The sequence below is a fragment of the Otolemur garnettii genome, unplaced genomic scaffold (assembly GCF_000181295.1).
Source record: "Otolemur garnettii isolate 467f Iridium unplaced genomic scaffold, OtoGar3 scaffold00017, whole genome shotgun sequence".
Lineage (NCBI taxonomy): Eukaryota > Metazoa > Chordata > Mammalia > Primates > Galagidae > Otolemur > Otolemur garnettii.
Genome location: NW_003852412.1, coordinates 27,668,607 through 27,688,953, shown reverse-complemented (window position 1 = coordinate 27,688,953; position 20,347 = coordinate 27,668,607). Strand labels below are relative to the sequence as shown.

General features: G+C 38.0%; 1 protein-coding gene across 1 annotated transcript in view; it reads left to right on the top strand.

The window, feature by feature from the left end:
* The window catches only part of LOC111723924 (uncharacterized protein KIAA0825-like), a 226,284-nt gene that overhangs the window by 21,836 nt on the left and 184,101 nt on the right, over positions 1 to 20,347 (top strand). The window lies entirely within an intron of this gene.

The following is a 20,347-nucleotide window of genomic DNA, read 5'->3' as shown; positions in this document are numbered from 1 at the left end:
CTCAAGTGATCTTCCTTCAGCTTCCCAAAGTGCTGGGATTATAGGTGTGACCACCACACCTGGCCCTTGGCCCCAGTTAAGGCTTACTTGATTTGGTTCCCCCGCTCACCATAAGCGTCCTCTATGCTGTGGCCCTCCATCCCTTTGCCTGCTCTGGAGAACAATGTGCTTGGATTCAAACCTCTTTTCTACTCTTTTCTCTAAGCTCCCTTTTATTACCTGTAAGGTAAAAGCAATGCTTTTTCTATTGAGTGGCTGGGAAGAGGAAAAACCAGCCTTCAGCAGGTATTTAGCAAAAAGCCTAGAACACAAAAATTCCTCTATAAACATTAGTGATAATTATTTCTGGCTAGTGAGCAGGTCAGAGTAAGTTACAAGAGTAGATGTGGGGCAGAGACAAAATAGTCGGGGACAACCCAAGCATCCAAGTAACTGCAAAAAAGGAAGAGGGTGGAGAGGACCACAGAGCCAAAGCAGAAATGAGGAGGAGATACCCACTTGGTTTCCAGCTGTATGATGTGTGTCTGGGCCCAGGGCGAGCTCAGGGAGCTGAAGTCTGGCTGTTTGAGTCAGAGACAGGGCAGCATTTCCATTAAGTGCTGGTATTTGGCATTTCTTCAGTGATCTGCTCTGCACCAGCTCCTGGGCCAGCTGAGAATTCTGATTCACAGCACGCAGAAATCAAGACATAGATATGGACTTGAGTCGAGGGCACCAGCATTCAGGATGAACCTCAGAGAGATACAGATATCGACCCTCAGAGACAGGGATTACTCATCATTTTCCTGGCCAGGTCTGAGGTGCACCTCAGATAAGAGACTACATAGAGGCTATGAGGAAAAGACTGCCACAGCTGGGGTAGGAGGACGCCCTGTTAAGGGAGAGCCCTATGTTCATGCCTCCTGCTTGCTGCCCAGCTCTGGCCCCTCTGCTTGCCGATCGTCTCCAACTCCACCCTCAGGCTCCCACTCTGACCCTCCAGCCCAAGCCCCATCCCAGCCTATGGCTCTCAAAAATCTCCCATTTTCCAAATTCTCAGGGTGTCTATAGAGCGAGTCACACGTGTTAACATCCAGCACATGTTGCCATGTCATGTTTGTGAATGGTTTTTGGTCTGTTTCTACCTACATAGACTAAGTGCCCTAGAGACCAAAGTCCCCAGGCTCTGGTGCTTACAGCGTAGACCGTCAGGCACAGCGGGGAAGGCGTGGGGCCATCCAGTTTGTGCTTTCAGCCTCCAGACTAAATTTATTGTCTTAGGATGACTTTCTTTTGCTTGTAGAACTTTCTGAGGTAACACCAAGAGGAAGAGGCCTTGTTAATTTCTTTATTAAAAACTACTTTAAATCACACACATGCCCATTAGAGGTTAAGCAGTACAGACTTCATGTAAGGTAAAATCTGCTGGCCTCTTGCCCTGTCTCACCATATACCTTACAACCCCACCCGCCTCAGGTATGAATCTGTCCTTGTCTTTATTTCTCATGTAAACCTTGATCTATCCTTTTGACATGAAGTCATCATTCCAAATAGAGTTTCAAAAGAAAAAATAAGGTAAATGCTATAATTTAAAAAAATAACAGATTAAAAACAGAATATTCTAGTTTTCTACACAAGGAAAGTTTTGTAAACTTGAAAGAAATACGAGATCTAGCTATTAAGCTAGAAGCCTGTGGGTCTCCTCTTATTAAATAATTGATTATTTCAAGTTAATAAACCTAATAACAGAGTCCTAAAGTTAAGAAAATGGATTTGGACTAGCCAGATTTGGAAAAGCGTTCAGTGCTCTGATTAAAGCTTTGCTTTTCACCTGTCTGACTCGCCCAGAAGACTCTTCTCGTCAGCACTGTGTCTGCCATATTTGTTCATTTGGTTCTGCCCAAAGAGGGATGTGAAATGGGCATCTCTTTGTCCATTTCAACAACTCCAAGCTGTGAAGGCCTTGAAGACAGTTAGGACTCCCTGGAAATAGATAACTTTATATAAAGAACACTCCAGACTGCTCTTATTTCCTTGTGCAGAGAAGACATTCACTAGCAGACAAAAGTATTAGAAAAATACACTGTGTCGATGGTTGTAAGAGTCCTTCTAGCACATTGTTCAGTCCAGCAAGACTTTGAGTAAACAGATAGATCTGTGACTGTTTGTTCATTCATCCATCCATCAAACATTGACTAGACATAGCAAATAAAGAAATGAGCCAGACACAGCCCATGCTGTCAAGCAACTCAGAATCTAGTGAAAGAGATAGACTAAAAAGTCATTGAGTATCGCTAGAATAGAGGTTTGTGCAAATTACCACAAAAGTACAGTGGCAGAGCCTGGAGAAGGAAAGCTAGCACAGAACGAATGCAGGGCAATCAGGAAATTCACCTGGCGGCAATGATGCTTGAGCTGCGAGCGAGTCAGCCTGGTGCCAAGGTGGGAGGTAGTCAAGACAAAAGGTTCAACACCACAGGAGTGAGAGGGAGAGTATGTTGCCTCTAGATTATTTTGGCCAAAGGGATGGTTTTTTGACAGCATTTTTCACTTTGAAATCACTTTGTAAATCAGTTCTGTTTACAACATACAGGCCCAGTGAATGAATGCTAGGCTGCTCAGGACAAAGTCAGCTGGAGAATTCAGCGAGGGTGGTGGGGCCAGAGGGCCACTGCCCTAGTGAGGTTTATCACTGGAGAACATTCAGAGAGTTAGATTCCTTCTTTCCAGCCCTTGCGTCATGTGCCCTGAAGGTTTTAAGGCATGTGTAAGCAATTGCAAGGGCCTATGTAATTCGCAGAATAAATGGCTTCATTGTCTGTTACTAAAATTCTGTTTTCCTTATGTGGGTATTTACACAGCTTGGATGGGATGTGCCTTTGCGAGGGCACTCTTGGTACATGACTAATGGCTCTTCAGACAGGATGTGCTGCCTTAGTACTGGCCTTGGTCAAGCAGGAGAGGTGTGCCTGATTTGTCTTCCCTTAATATCTCTATTCTTGGAGCTGTTCCTGAGTTTCACAGCCTGTTCTTTACTGCTAAAGTCTGTCTCCAAACGGTAGGAGTTACCTGACAGCAGCAGTTAATGCCTGAGAGAGGTAGTGATGCTTCCAAGTCAGTGTATTTCTGTTGGTTGCTCTAAATGGGATGGTCTGTGTTGGCCTCAAATTAAATGTATGGACCTCCAGGGGTTTCCATAGAAAAAAAAGTAAGTGGCATTGTTTTTTTTTCCCTCTCTTTAGTCCATAATCTATTAACAGGGATTTTAGGACTGAATTTGATTTCAGCAAAAGTATGTACGTATAGATGCTTGTTCATAACAAGCAAAATGTGGATTATATGTGTGCTTTTAATGCCATTCATTGAAAATAATGTTATTTTTCACAAAGTAAAAGCATTCATAATTTTGCTACAAGGAAGAATATTTGCTTCCTCTCACACATTTTATTTAATAATTTTACTTCTTTCAAAGCAAAATAGCATACAATTTGAAAATAAAATTTCCCCAAAGTATTCAGTTTGCTAATATGTTTTTCATTTTCTTCATTATGCTATAATGGAATCTTGCCATCCTTTGAAATGTGCAATTTATCTCCCTAGAGGCAGCAGATGGTGTGACTAATCTGTCTTTTGGTACAGGATTTATCATGAGATGGCATCTAGGCCTGAATGAAATGGGAGCCCTGCCCTCAAAAAGCACTGACTCTCTCGCCCTAATTGTATCATTACCACATTTATGTAAATTTTAATATTTTTAAATATAAAAAAATCTGTAAAAGTAAAATGTTTGGGCACTTTTTAAGATCTTTTTCTCAGCTTTTATATAAACTTTTTCTCAGTTTATATAAAAATATTGTAGGTATAAACTATTTGGGTTATCTTAACTATACATGTATTTGTAAGGGTTTTCTTCACTGAATGCCTCCTTGCTAGAAAACCAGCAGGACGTGATTTTATTGGGATTTTGACCCTACTCTATGACCTGGTCTACAGCTTTGAAAGTCTGGCAATTTCTCTTTATGTGGAAATATTAACTCACACTAACCGAACTCATAAAATACTGTTGTAAAACCAGAGTTCTAATTTAGTAATTTAGTACAGTGAAGGATACAACTTCATGTAGCTCTGGTGATTCTCTCCCTTGAGTTGAATTGACATCAGAAGCCAAGTTACAATCAAAACTCTGTTTGGTTAGTAGGGGCAGATCCTCCTTCTAGGGGGCCGTATCTGCCACCTGGACCTGATTCTCATGTTGGAAGTCATGATGTCCTTGTTCCTGAACTGTGCTAACAATTTTCTCTTAACATTCTCTTAACATTTTTACATCCCTTCTGATGACTCTGTTACATCACCTCTTTAAATAGAATAGCCAATAAGCACATAACTCTTATGTAGAAAATAGTTTTATTTTGAGTGCAAACTCCAGGAGGATAGTGATTTTTCTGTAGTTCTGCGATCAATTAGTGATGTCTGCCACAGACAGGACATGAGAATAGTGGTTTAAGTGGCATACATTTGCTCAGGCTGGTTTAAATACCACCATTAGTATAGAACCAAAAAAGCCTTCTGATTAAATTTAAGAACTATAGTCTGCACTCTGGGAAATTCAAAATATTCTGAAAGAAATCTTAATTTTCTCTTGTTATGGCTTAGAAAACTTCATCATGAGGGACTTACTGAAGTCACAGAAGTAATTAGTGGAGCAATGACTTAAACCCAGGGTTTCTGACTCATGGTCTAGCATACTTTCTTATAGACCACATTAATAGATCTAAGAACTTTAAAGACCGGTTATTTCACTTTCCAGTTTAATTTGAGATATCACATTTGGCTGGTAGGATTAAGTATTTTATTCTTTTAGGCCACCAAAATACGTATGAGGATTATTATGTAATGGTACTTAACCTTGGTTGAACATTCAAATAATTTGGGAAGAGTGTTTAAAGAAAAAAAAAAGTGTCCAGGCCTCCCACTGACCAGTATAATTGAATCTCTGGATGTTGCAACAATCATTGTTACTTTTTGAATTACTCCATGTAATTCAAATGTGCAGTCTGGATTGAAATCATTGATAAAACAATTTGAAAAGTTGTTAAAATGATTGGACATTTTGAGAATGCTTAACAATCATGGCTGACATTGTTCAGTTAAATCTTGAAGGAATTGATATTTATATCAGCCAAATTCAGTCCTTGGAAATAAATAGCACAGAATGCAAATTGAAATTAGAAAATTACTAAGTATTTTTCAGTCCATGATTCTTAGTACAGGCACCAGATAGAAAAATGGAAACATAGCAATGATTGTGATGATAAAGAATTATCTTTAATTTATACCATGATAAAGAAAAACATTTAGTAGTAAATACATAAAAGTAGTATTCACTCCTTACTCAATTTCAATTTCAGATGGATACAAACATGGTGGTAGAGATTTGCATAAACTCACCAGATATCATGCAAGTCAAAAGTTGCAAAGTCAAAGATACAAAAGTTGTGTTAACCTCATGACTGGAAAATAAGAATAGCTCACATTGAATTTTTTAGTTCTTTGCTCCTTATTTCTTGATAGTGCTCAGAGTATTGATTCCCTCAGCCATTAAAATACAGCTAAACTTTGTACTAGATACATGACCAGTGGGAGAAAGTCTTGTCTCAAATCCAGAGTAAAGGGTAACAGGTATTTAACTTTGAAATGAATTTGAGTATTTATTTAAGCATTATTGCATTATTTAATATTTTGGAAACATTTCAGAGATATAGTGCAATTCTCCACCCCCATCCCACTTCTTCTTACCTTCCCACCTCTTGGCCGATACTGGGCTGTGTTTTAGCAGCTGACTTCAGGTTCCTCTTTTTCAGTTCCATCACTCCCTTATCACCTTCTCTGGTTCACCCTTTACTTTAAGAAGCTATGGAGGGAATTAAATGCCTTTTTTTTTTTTGGAGACAGAGTCTCACTTTCTCACCCTGGGTAGAGCGCTCTGGCATCACAGCTCACAGCAACCTCACATTCTCAGGCTCAAGTGAGCCTTTTGCCTCAGCCTCCCAAGTAGCTGGGACTACAGGCACCTGCCACAACACCTGGCTAGTTTTTCTATTTTTAGTAGAGATGGGGTCTCCCTCGTTTTCAGGCTGATCTCAGAATTCCTGAGCTCAGGTAATCCACCTGCCTCGGCCTCCCAGAGTGCTAGGATTACAGGTGTGAGCCACCACAGCTGGCCTAAATGCTTATGTTTTGAAAGATTTTTCAGTCTCCAGAGAAGGATTGGGGAAAAAGCATTTGTGGTTTTGTTTTGCATTCAAGAAAAGTTATAAAAATATAACTAGCCATGCTTTAGGTGAACCAACTGAAGGTGAGGGGCTTGAGACAAGGGTTAAAAATCCCCCAGTTAGATTAATGATTTGTATCTTATTAAAGCTAAGTGACTAACTTGTCTCATGAAAATAGGTATTGTGTATAGCGAAAGAGTGGGCATTGCAGAAATCCTCTCATAGCACAGAGATAAAGATTTATCACTCTAAAAGATGGCACTATGAAATATGTCACTGAGGAAAGACTTTTTTATGTCACTCTTTGGGATTGGCAGGTTATGACAAAACTATATTCAAGTTACTTGAATACATCTTTTGTCTAGTTTTATGTGCTTTTCGACTTGTCTAAAAAATAGCATATTGAGGCTGCATTAGCGTTAATCAAATGTGATTTTCTTATGGAAGATACCTGGGCAGGACTGCAGTGTGAGGAGAGCAAACCACTGAAGCTCAGAAAGGCCATAGACCTTCTTCAGATGGTCGCAATGAGCTAAAAGACTCATTAATCAGCCACAGAGTCACAGGTGTGATGGCTGCCTACAAACTGGCAGCAGACTGTGAAAGTCACATCCGACAGGCCAAATTGTCAAACTAACCCCATCCATAAACATTCAAACACAGCAAAATCCCAACTCTTTTGTCTTTAAGATGCAATTTTAATTTTCTCCAAACCTTCTACGAAATTAGAAGATGGGAAGATGGAATTTGCTCATGTCAGAGTTTTTACAGGAAAAACCCACTTTCAGCAGGTGTGTGAGCTCGAGCTTTACCACTCAGAAAAATTTCTTTCATGTGGAAGTGTCTGTAGATAAGCTTTGAATGGAAGGACTATTTTGTAAGCTACATTTTTTTAATTGGAAGAAATTCTCCACTTCAAGTTAAACATGTGGCTCTTTCTGTTTCCCTTTCTTTTGAGCTGAGGAATCAAAATTTTTGTTTTTGTTTATTTTTTTTAAAAGGTACATCACTAAAGAGGTCATGGCAAACCTTAAGTTTGTGTGGTTTTGTCTGGAATCTCTCAACAAAGAGATAGTAAGTTTTCAAATGAAAAATGTGCAGTTTATGTTGCAGGGAGGGTTTCGGTGAAATCCGATAACATAAATGTGGTGGCCTTAAATAAGTCTGAAGCTTCAAGATCTCCTACTGGGACTCTTGAAGTAACTGGTAGTTTTGCTTTTTTCATGCATGGAAGATAAAATGATTCATGTATTTTTTCTCACTGCAGTTGCATTTTGGCAATTTTAAATCATTGAATAGTATATTGGTGCTCATCAAGCAGAGGAAATAGAATTAAACATGGTGCAATAATTATAAATGATATGAGTTCTCTAGAACCTTCCCCTTCAAAGCTTCTTCCACTAGAAATGCAGGATCTTGGGCCCCATCCAAGACCTAGTAAATGAGAATCTGCATTCCAACAAGATACTCAAGTGACTCTTGTATATGTTAAAATTTGAAAAGCATTGAGTTAAGGTCAATTATTAGCTTATACCTGTCATTTAAATGCTATCCCAACAATCCTAGCAAATACTGTTATGAGAGTTCCCATATAAAACACATATCCAAACCCTATTGCATTGTCCAGATATTTTAAGCAACAACAAATACAGTGAATACCAACTTGACAATAGAATGAAGATATCCTAATAAAATGGCTTGAGGTGAGATATTATTTCTTACACATAATGACATGAATGTTAAACATGCAAAGGCCAGTGATACTGTACCAAGGCATCTGTTTGTTATGTCTAGATATGTGGCACAGGTATAGGAAGAGGCAGTGTAAAGATATTGTAAGGCACATGCTTATTCATAAAAAAGTACAAGTCATGTTTTTATCCACTGTAAGGCTGGGGCTTTCTTTGTTTTATTTTTCATATTTTAATATTGAAGAAGACAGGAACATTCTAAAAATAACAGGACTTTACAATGTCCCTTATGAAACTTATGACCTGAATTCAATGTTTTCTTCATAGCCATTTCTGATTACAAAGTAAGGTGAATATGGTATGTCATTTTTTTCTTTTTGTGTGTGTGTGTTTTGTGTTTTGGTCCCTTAGGAAAAAATACTAACAAATATTTAGACAAAATAGACTCTGGAACATCAAAAAAGAAACAGAAATCACTACTATCCTTAAGGAAGTAGTCGTAGTCTAAATTCCCTTCATTATCAATTTCTGTTCTGCCAAAATACTATTAGATTATGTATAACAAATTTCATAAAATACTCTGCTTACTACTTTATGTTGACTGTAAGTTGAAGCACTACTTTAAAGGATTTGGAGGGAGGAATATTTTTACAGTTAGAAATTAATAAGAAGCTAATTTGTGGCCCATTTCATAGTAACTAAAGAACATTGAACAGAGTCTGATATTTCAATAATCTTATGTGTGCCCAATGTTCTCCTGGGAATTCTGGGTAGGGAGGTATCAAATTGATGTATTTGCACAGAAGAAGCTCTCAGTAACTACTTGTGTAAACAGTCAGAATATCAACAGCAATTCAGGAATGCAACAAAAAAAGGATGCAAAGGCTGAGAATTGTATATAGGGAGTTTGCTGACTTAATAAAATTTCTATTTTATCTGTAGTCCTAATTTAATTGAGTAAGTTTCATGGAGAACAGTAAATTATACTATGACTGTGAGAGACTAGAAAGTAAAATGATAAAGATGAAAATTCTTAAATGTATGTTTGAAATTTTTATTTTCATACATTAGTCTGTGCTTATGTTACTCTCAAAACATGAGACCGTTCTCTAGACTGCCCCCTCTTTTGCTGTATGTCAATGCATAACTTCTAGCAACTATTCTCTTATTAGCAAAGACAAGAAGATAGAGCCATCACTTCATAGTTTTAATTTCAGGTAGAATATATAAGTGAATTATCAGCTTCATTTTAATGGAAATATGTTGTTATTGGAATCGTTGAAAAGTATGACTTGAAGTAAGCTTAATGCCCCTTTATTTTTTATCTGTAGTGTTAGTAGTTAATCATTTTTTGTTGTGCCTTAGTGATTATGTACCACACCCTCCAAATAATATAGACATGTTCCCTTTGTCATAATAAAGACTCCAAGATCTACATTTAAATAATCCAGACTCTTTCCACTAAAGTGTTAATGAAATTAAGAATAAAAAGCTATAATGATTTCTACTGAGATAATTGCATAGGTAATTTAACAATAGATTTGGATAAAACTGGAAGCATTTGTATGATATACAGTTAAACCTCTGCAAATAGCACGTAGAAAACCAGAGACTGCCTCATTGTCTTTTGGATACAAAAAGAGTCTCTGAAAATGTTAACTAGAAGCAATTCTTAAAAGGTAAATTTTCTCTTTTACCATTTGAATAAGTAGCTTTTAAATAATATTTGACTAATTGTTGTTTCATGACTTTATTGTTTTTGCATTTTTAAAATATAATGTTTGACATAACTTTACACCCTCACAGTTACCAAAGTAGTCAGCTTGTTTTCTAATTTGATCAATTAAGATTAGAGAATGAACTACAACTTTTCTCAAATAACTTAATTTGGAGCAGTTTCCACTTGACCTGTATTTTGGAGCTGAATTCCATGCAAGAATATTCTCAACTCTCTAATGGATAACACGTTCAAAAATGTGAAGAAATTTGTTTTCTAAAGGGAAGAAACTAGAGTACAATATGTTTAGAGCACTCATTTCCCTGGCAATATGCTGTATATTTTTACATAGGCTTTTAATCCTTAAAATGATTCTATAAAACACTCATCATGTTCTCAATTATAAAGGTGAAAAAATAGAATCAAAAAGAAAGAATTTTCAACATCACATAGCTTGGACCTGGCCACACTGAAATTCCAGTCCAGACTGGCAGTCGACCCCAAAGCCCATCTCCTTTTCATTACAGACTGCAGCAAAATACACGCTGTGATAACACAATGTAGGTATTTTCCACAAGTGTGTATGCAATACAGACATTATTTTAAAAGGTTTTATTGTGAGTATGACAGATGATGATACAAAACATAAATATGAGGCTTTGTAAAGTATCATAAGGCAAACATTCATTTAGCTGACACTGACAACCTCCACCCAGGCCTAGAATATTGCTAGCACCCTGCAAGCTCTCCACCACCAATCACCTGCTCCCTTCCAATTACCATCCTCTCCCTGCCCACAGAAGATTACCACTATCTTTACTTCCAATTCTGTAGCCCAGGTTGTTGTTGTTGTTGTTGTTGTGATGGTGATAAAACAGACATAACATAGACATCCTATTTCACCATTTCTTTTCTTTTTTTCTTTCTTCTTTTTTGAGTGGAAAAGAAGAGGTTTTATTAAATGGCCAGTACAGATTAGAAGGTACCTTGTCAGTGAATTATTTTTTTCCAGACATTCCATATTTCTTTATTTTATTTTATTAAATCATAAACACATAGATCATGTGTACATTAATGCATTTATGGGGTACAATGTGCTGATTTGATATAGAATTAGAAATGCTTACATAACACTGGTTAATATATGTACAATATGAAGTTCATTTTTATTGCTTATTATTATGTTAAGACATTTATACTCTATACTAATAGATCCAACATGTACCCTTGCATTATGCACCATAGGTGTGATCCCACCATTCCCCTCCCTCAGGCTGACCTCCCCCCTCCCTTTCCATCCTCCTCTCCTCCCTCCTTCATCTTGGGCCACAGTTGTGATGTGTTCTTCATATGAAAGTGTGAGTGATTGTAAATTGGTTTCATAATAGCCCTGAGTACATGGGATATTTCACGCTTTCTAAGGGCACAGTTCAGGGGCAGTAAGTCCATTTCCATTGTGCATTCATCACCAATACCCATTTCCAGAATTTTTCACCTTCTCAGATTGGAACTCTGCACCCATTAACCTCTCCTCATTCCTTCTTCTACCAGTCACTAGCAACTGCCACTCTACTCTGTCACTCTGAATTTGACCACTCTAGGTGGCTCACGTAAGGGAAGTCATATGGTATTTGTCCCTCTGTGACTGGTGTAATTTTACTCACATGTCTTCAAGGTGCGTGTGTACTGTAGCCTGTGTCAGAGTTCCCGTCTGACAAATATTCTCCCATATACATGTACCAGATTGTATTTATTAATGTATCCGTCAGTGCAGAATTTGTACAGTGTGGGTCGCTTCTGCCTTCTGTCTATGATGAATAGCGTTGCCATGAGCATGGAGTACCAATACCTGCTTCTCCCCTACCTTCTGTCCTTTGGGATGTATACCTGGAAGTGAAATTGCTGGATGATGGGCTTAATTTGGAAGGGAACTATTTCACATTCCCATTCCTTTCCTATTTCTCCATATCCTTGTCAAAAATTCTTTTTGTGTTTTCTTTGTAGGTTTATTCTTTTTGAAACTTTACATGAACTACGTGTTTCCCTTTCATTTTGGTTTCATTTGCTCAATTTGTGGGATTCAGTCATGCATTTGAATGTTGTTGAAGTTGTACATTTTTATTGCTAAATAGTATTCGATTTATGACTACTAATTTATTCATTCCATTGTAGATAAACACTTGGACTGTTTCTAGTTATTAGTTACTGTGAACACTAGCTGGGAGCATCCGTGTAAATGAATCTTGGTGTACATGTAGACAGCTTGTGTTTTATATACGTAGAAGTAGAATTGCTGGGTCACAGGGTATGTATATGTTCAACTTTACATTGTGCCAAGCAAAGTTGTCGTACTAGCTTACATGTCTGCCAAAAGTGTAGAGAAATGCATCCTATCCTCACCAGTGCAAATGTGGTTGTGGCCATTCTGATATGTGATTACAGATAATGTTAAATATTTTTTAATATATTTATTAAGCATTTGCATTACCTCTTTGGAAAATGCCTTTAAGCCTCTTGCCTATTTTTCTATTGTTTTTTGTCTTTATTGATTTGCATGAAAAAATACAGATGGATGGATAGATGGATACAGGGATATAAACCTGTCATTGAAGATGTCTTCTCCTATTCCTTAGCTTGCCTTTTCACTGTCTTAATGATATCTTTTGGTAAATAGAGATTTTTAATGTCAATAGCAAAGAATTATGAGATAATGTTCTAGATAGTAGATCTTCTGCTTTTTAAATAGATCATTTTCTATCTCAAAGTCATGAAGCTATTTTAAATTAACTGTCAAAATATTTTAAAAAGTGGAGGGCTCCTGAAAATGTCACTGAATTTGCATTATATCCATAAATGAATTTGGAGATAATTGATATGTTCATGTCAAGTATCCCAAGCCATAAACATGGCATATTTCCTGATGGGTGCACTAAATTGCAAAAACTATAAAATACCTATGAATGTTCATAGTCATATTTTTATATGTGGACCAAATTTGTCCTTAATCATTTTATATAAATAACTTGGTTAACTAAGCACAGTTGGCCTCCATATCACGCATTTCGCATCTGTGTATTCAATCATTCTTGAATGAATGATTTAGGAGAAAAAATGATGTTTGTATCTGCACCTAATGTGTAGAGACGTTTTCCCTTCACATATTCCCTAAACATTATATGCAAACTATTAAGTAGTATTTATTTAGTTAGTTAGTTTGCTAGGCAGAGTCTCACTTTATCACTCTGGATGGAGTGCTATGGCATCATCACTCACAGCAACCTCAATCTCTTGGGCTCAAGTGATCCTCTTGCCTCAGCCTCCCAAGTAGCTAGGACTACAGGCCCTGCTACAATACCCAGCTATTTTTAGAGATGGGGGTCTCACTTTTTGCTCAGGTTGGTCTCGAACTTGTGAGCTCAAGCAATCCACCCACCTTGGCCTCCCAGGGTGCTGGGATTACAGTTGTGAGCACTGTGCCCAGCCTTAAGTAGTATTTATATTATACTTTAAGAAATCTGGAGATGATTTAAAATACACAGGAAGATATGTGTAGCTTACCTGCAAATACTGTATGATTTTACATAAAGGACTTGAGCATCCACTTATCTTGGCATCTGAGAGGGTCTTGGAGCCAGTCCTCTATGGGTGCTGAGGAACACCTATTTAGGCTAAAGACACATCATATGGCAATTCAGCCAAATATTTAATTTAGAACATAGAAAATGTAGATAATTTTTTCAGTGTATGTGGGCAACCTCCTAGATGTTCTTATTCAAAAATGGCATTCTTTTAAGGAAGAATGTGTTCTTTAAAAAATGATGGAAGAGGATGGTGCCTGTGGCTCAATGGATAGGGTGCTGGCCCCATGTACTGAGGGTGGCAGTTTGAAACTGCTCCAGCCAAACTACAAAAAAAAAAAAAAAAAATAGCCAGGCATTGTGGCAGGCACCTGTAGTCCCAGCTACTTGTGAGGCTGAGGCAAGAGAATCGTCTAAGCCCAGGAGTTGGAGGTTGCTGTGAGCTGTGATACCATAGCACTCTACTGAGGGCGATAAAGTGAGATTGTCTCTTAAAAAAAAAATGATGGAAGAAAGTAAGATGCCACTTTCAGAGTTCACTGATAAAAACAGGGATTTTGGGGGAAAGGTTACTTTTAAAAATTTATCACATTGGTTTTATAACTCAAATAGTGTGTCTGCTTTTTAAAGAATAGAAGTCTTATTCTGAATACTATGCTAAATGAGATGCAAGACATGCCTTAATTTTGTAAAAGGTTTATGTTTGGACCCAAAATAATTGGGGCCAAGCTTAGTGAGCTGTTGTGTAATTTTAAGCCTGTGTGAAAATGCAAGTGCGAGTCATTCCCTGGAGCTGGGACGGCACCTTCCTCACACTGTCTCCCACCTGCTGGAGAGACGGCGGGCCTGGAGGTGGAGAAGTGCGTGCTGAATGAAGGTGGGAGAGGGAGCGTTTAGAATAAAAATACACCGATGCCACAGGAAATAAGACCTAAGATATTCAATATGGTTCACTATGAAGTTCTTGGAAAAAAAAATGTTTTGACACTTTGATTTTTAAAAGAATCACAACCCCCCAAGTCAATGAGAAAAGCTGCTGTAAATCATCCACTAGTCTTATTAAACTACAAATACCAAAGATGTAAAAATCCACCTCCAATTTTTAGCAGCTCATCATATTAAAACTCACCTGGGGAGAGTTTTAGTATGGAATTAAGGTCCTTTAAGGTCTTTTATTTATAAGGGGTACAATTAAGGTGCTCAGGCATTTTTGTGATTACACAAAATTCATTACATTCTAGTTAATAGAATTAGATTCTCGAGCTTTCCTCTACAGATGATGGTGAGCTACTGCGTTAGAAGAAAATACTATATATCTATATCTACACACAATTTGTTTTCCAGGATAACATAAAAAGTTCAACTTTGATATGTAAAAAATTATGTTTTTTAAAAAATTAAAAAAAAATAAATACATGAAAAATATGATTGCAAATATCTGTTAAATTGTATGGTTTGACATCTTTATATATAAGGCAACACATGGCAATTTGAATAGAATTTATTTAGTAATCTGTCAAAAACCAATAGGCTATTATAGTCTTATTTATTATTATAATAGAGGAAAAGACTTCCATATCAATATTTCAGCATGTAATAAACCCATTCAATTTTTAAATATGTGTATACACACACTTATGCAGTCACTTATTGCTGAAGGACAAGGTTATGGTCTGAGAAATTCATGGTTAGGTGATTTTCCTGTGTAAACACCATAGAGTGTAGTTTGCACACCTGGAGCCTACTACACACGTAGGCTGTATTGTGTAGCCCATTACTCCTAGGCTAAAACCTGCAGCCCATAGCATGCAGCTGTACTGAGTACTGCAGGCAATTGTAACACAATGAGTATTTGTGTATCTAGGCACAACTAAACATAGAAAGGTACAGCATTATCATCTTATGGGACTGCTGTTGTATGCAGCCTGTTGTTGACTGAGATGTCAGTACATGGTCCATGACACACACTCTCTATCATATGTATATATACATATTTAACATGTTATAAATAGTATATAAAGAATATAATATACATACACATATAAAATAAATGAAGAGGAAAGATTAGAACCTGACATTTTGTTTTCTAAGCACTCAAAATTAAAACAACTATAGTTTGCTTAAAATATAATTTTTCACATAATTGACATTTAGCTTTCTATCCTGACTAAAGGAAATATAGGCATGAACAGCCCTGAATACTGTAGCCTACACACTGCAAGGGCCTTCAGCTTTGTGAAGCAGGTGTCACACCAAGACCATCTTGTCCTTTTGTCCCCTCTCCAGTCCATCGCATAACTCATACGTATTTTTTCTCTCTCAAACTGTTCTGCTTCTGTTTTCATTTTCACTACTGTAGTCTAAAGAGCCCTTAGACATCCTAACTGGACTCTCTTCATCCACCACCCACTTCCTATATAGTGTCTGTAAAAAAAATTCCAATTATGTTATCCTCTTGCTTTAAAATCTTTAAAAACTCTGAGAATAAAGTTCTCATCCTGAACCTGGCCCACAGCTCCCCCCTGAGCTTCCCCCTGTAACTGTAGTGTCACTTCATTCCTCGCTCCCTTCGGGCTGCGTGTTCTGCCCTAGACTCGCGTAGCCTTCTTCAGTTCTGAAAATGTTCCGTGCTCTTCCCCACTTTGGGGGCTGTGCATGTGCCTGGTCTCTGGAATATTCCTCATAATACACCAACGCTCTTAAGTTCTGATCAACTTTCATAATATTTTAATGTTAAATGAAAATACTTATAATAAGGAGAAAAATTTATTTTATGTCAAAAAAAGAAAAATTCTATGAAAATAGATTCTATTAACTAGAATCTATTCTATTTAAAATGAGAAAACTTAGGACTATATAGAACTTGAAAAGCTCTCAAAAAGTCAAAGAATAATAAATGCAAACAATAAAGAAAGGGTTGAGTATATAAATGGAGAATTACACAAGGAAAATAGGAACAGATCAAGGGAAGTAAAAATAAATGTTGGAATAAAACTTTGACATGTACCCTTGCATTATACACAATAGGTGAGGTCCCATCAATTACCTTCCATCCACCTGGCCTCCCCTCATTCTCCTTTCCTCCTTCATTCTGGGCTATAGTTGTGTTTTATTATTCATATGAAAGTGTGGGTGATTATATATGGGTTTCGTAATAGTACTGAGTACATTGAATAGTTCTTCTTCCATCCTTGAGATACTTACTAAGAAGAATATGTTGCAGCTCCATCCAGGTAAACATAAAAGATGTAAAGTCTCCATCTTTTTATGGCTGTATAATATTCCATAGTATACATATACCACAATTTGTTAATCCATTCATGGGTCAATGGGCATTTGGGCTCTTTCCATGACTTGGCAATTATGAATTGGGCTGCAGTAAGCATTCTGGTGCAAATATCTTTGTTGTAAAATGATTTTTTATTATCCAGATATATACCTAGTAGAGGAATTGCTGGATCAAACGGCAGGTCTACTTTTAGTTCCCTAAATGTTCTCCAAACTTCTTTACAAAAGGAATGGAATTAGCAGTACAGAAGTGTTCCCTTCTCTCCACATCCACGCCAATATCTGTAGTTTGGGGATTTTGTGATGTGGGATAATCTTACTGGAGTTAGATGATATCTCAAAGTGGTTTTGATTTGCATTTCTCTGATGATTAAAGATGGTGAGCATTTTTTCATGTGTCTATAGGCCATGTGCCTGTCTTCTTCAGAGAAGCTTCTGTTCAAGTCTCTTGCCCATAATGAAATGGGATCACTTATTCTTTCCTTATTAATTAATTTGAGTTCTCTGTGGATTCTAGTTAGCAGACCTATGGAGAGTAGAGTATAAATGTCTTAACACAACAAATAATTGAGGTGAAGGCTATGTTAACTAGTTTGATGTAAGCATTCCAAATTATATATAAAATCAGCACATTGTACCCCACAAATATATTAATGTACACAGTTAGGATTTAATAAAATTAAAAAAAACTTTGAAGAGCTGAAAAGTGATCTGAGCTGACTAATTGAAAGATTCACACAGACACCAAACAAAAATCATGGGATAAGATCCATGGCAACACATTCAGTTTTCAAAACAACTTTATTGAGGTACAATTTATAAACCATAAAATTGAGCTATGTTAGTGTACGATCTCATGATTTGTCCTAAATTTATAGAGTTTTCATCGCTACCAAAATAGTTTAATACCAATTTGCAGTCAATTTTTGCTCCCACCCTCAGCCCCAAGGAGCCACTGCCTTGCTCTCCATCTCTATAAATTTGCTTTTCCTATGAATTTCAGATAAATAGAGTTACACAATATTCTACACTTTTACTATGCAGTAATGTTCTTGAGGTACATGTATTAGTTTAAGTAATTTGCTTCTTGTCATTGCTGAATAGTATTTAGTCTTTTTAAAAACACTAATACTTATTTAATGACCTAGTATATGATTGATCTTGGAGAATGTTCTATATGTGCTTGAAAAGAATGTGTATTCTTCTGTTGGGTGCTTGGTTCTATAAATGTCAATTAGGTGAAGATAGTTGGTAGTGTCCTTCAGGAATTCTCTATACTTGCTGATTTTCTGTGTAGTTCTATCAATTATTGAGACTGAAGTATATAAAAGTTGTTATTTTTGTTATTATTATTTTTGCTTTTGCCTGTCTTTGCTTAGTGTATTCTAAGGCTCTGTTTTCTTATTATTATTACATATATTATTATATAAGTCCTACTTAGTTACACTTCACTAAATAAAACTAAAGGTTAACAAGCCAATTGAAACATAATATGTAGCAAAGTGTTATAAGGAGTTTTCAGCAAACTATCTAAAGTAGTAAAAAACTGAGCAGTGAAAAAGTCCCTTGTGAAAGAGCAGTGTTTCTACAGGGGAGCTCAGTGATGGGGGAGACACAGTGCTCGCCTTCACACATAAGCTGCGACAGTCCCAGGCTGAGGTCTGAGACTCCCAACACCGAGGGCATTTGAAGCAGAACATTCAGACTTCCCACGGCGGCATGGCAGTGTCTGTTCCCTGGTGGCTGCAACAGTGACACACAGAGAGAGGCACACCTCCACGCCCCACGGCAGCCTCTGCAGGAAGGATCTGAGTGACCCTGGATGGGGAGTCGGAAGTTTCTGGGCTCTGAAGAGGATGCACTGAACTAGCAAGACCTCATGTGATCCCTGAGCAGGTAGTTAAAACCTCTAAACTCCAGATATGTACATCTGGACTGGCATAGAGTTCTGTTTAAGGACTTAATGCATGCGTGTATCCAAAAGGATCTATATCAAACTGCTTGACAAGAAGTGCTAAGAGCTGAGTTTTGAATACACACCACGTTTACCACTGCATTCTGAATGAGCTGCACAAGGCCCCTCCTTTTGCATCTCTTTTTGTATGACTTAAGGAACATCTTTATGAACAGTAAGAAAATGTAAACATCTTTAAAGAACAGAACGCCCACATTATGGAACAAAAGTAAGTACATTTGCAAGGAGCAACAGTGCACAGGGCTCAGGCGGCCCACCTGCCATAGGCCTGGCTCAGCCTGGGTTACATCAGCATCTAGATGTCAGAAAATGGCTAGGTCTGGAGGCTGCCAAGACCTCCAGTGCAGACAGGATGCCTCCTCCAAGAGGGGAGACGAGTCAGCATTTATAGGCTGAGGCAGAAAGGTATCCATGGAGCTCTGCAACCTCCCTGGAGAGTCAGTTAAAAATAGAAGGGGAGAGAAGAGATTCCAGGACAAATGAGACAGTTTAGAGTTGGGATGAAAGGCACAAAGGACAACAACCCCTGGGTCATCAACTTGTTACTGAACCTAGAAGAGTCATTAGCACTGTGGCAGAAATAGAAAACCTAGAAAAATAAAGCCACAGTTAGGCTTTACTCCCTAGCCCCTAGCCCCCAGCCCATCTCCCATTGCATGTTATACTGAAACAGCCAAAGACTCCTCAAAGTCAGAAACTAGATCAGCCATGGGGGTGCTCCCTGTGGGCAGTACATACGGCTGTGGGGCTGTAGAGGGCAGACCATACTGAGGCACTCTTGCACAGCTCACTGTGCCCCCAAACCTGGTCTGTCAGGCACTCCCAAAGACCAGCTGGTTACATCATGTAGGAGCCTGCTTCCAGACACTAGCCTGTCGTTCAGGCTATTCTCTGCAAAAACTGTTCATTTCTGTGAATTTGGTTAGCCAAAGTTCTTATGCAAAGTTTTCAAAATTAGCCAAGGAAAAGCTAGAACATAAAATGTTCCTTGGGAAAATCAAATGGAAAGGGCTGATGGTCCAGATACTGAGCGTTCTGTCTGGGCTGTCAGATGCTGCCCACTCCCCCACCCCTACAACAGGTTAGGAAGTACTTATTCTAAAGCCATATGTGCAAGGAGGGCCTCACTGACACTTGGGGCTGATCCAGCTATTCAGGGTATTCAGGGGACAGAGGCAAAGGAGGACATTTTTAGAGCACAGGAGCAGCCACCCGCGGTGCTGTTTCCACAGGCTGCACTGCTACACTCCGACCTCCATAGAAATGGGTAGGATGGAAGAAGGGCAAGTCTCCACATGCTCTTTCCCCAACCTCTTACTCAAAGGGGAGCTGTTGCCCTTCTGTTTTCCATCAACTCATAAACCTGTCTGTATTGCTACAGGCCTTCTTTGCAAATCACTCCTCCTGCTCAAACTTTCCACCCTTGCTCAGCAGATGCAGGGAATGATCCAGGTTCCTCTGGAACCTCAGTGTGCATTTCAGCCTTTCTGCTATAATTTTGTCAAGGCAATGTGGTAAATTGCCAACCCACAGGTTAGGCTGATTCCCAGGGAGCCCATGGGCACTAAGCATCTTCCTCAGAGAGCCTGCTTTCCTTTGGTGCTGTCTTTGGTAGGTGGGTTTTAGGAACATAACCTCCAGCTTTGGAAGGATTACTCAATAACTCAATCTCCTTTTTATCTAAAATATGTAAATATGAACCAATAGATCCTCTTAGATCTTCCAAATAACATTTTTCATGTGTCCTGGCTAAGAAAGATTGTAATGTACTTTCCAGTTGTTGGCATAAAAGCACAACAACTTAACTAACTTCTGCTGAAATAAAGGAGGGGAGGAAGTTAGCCACT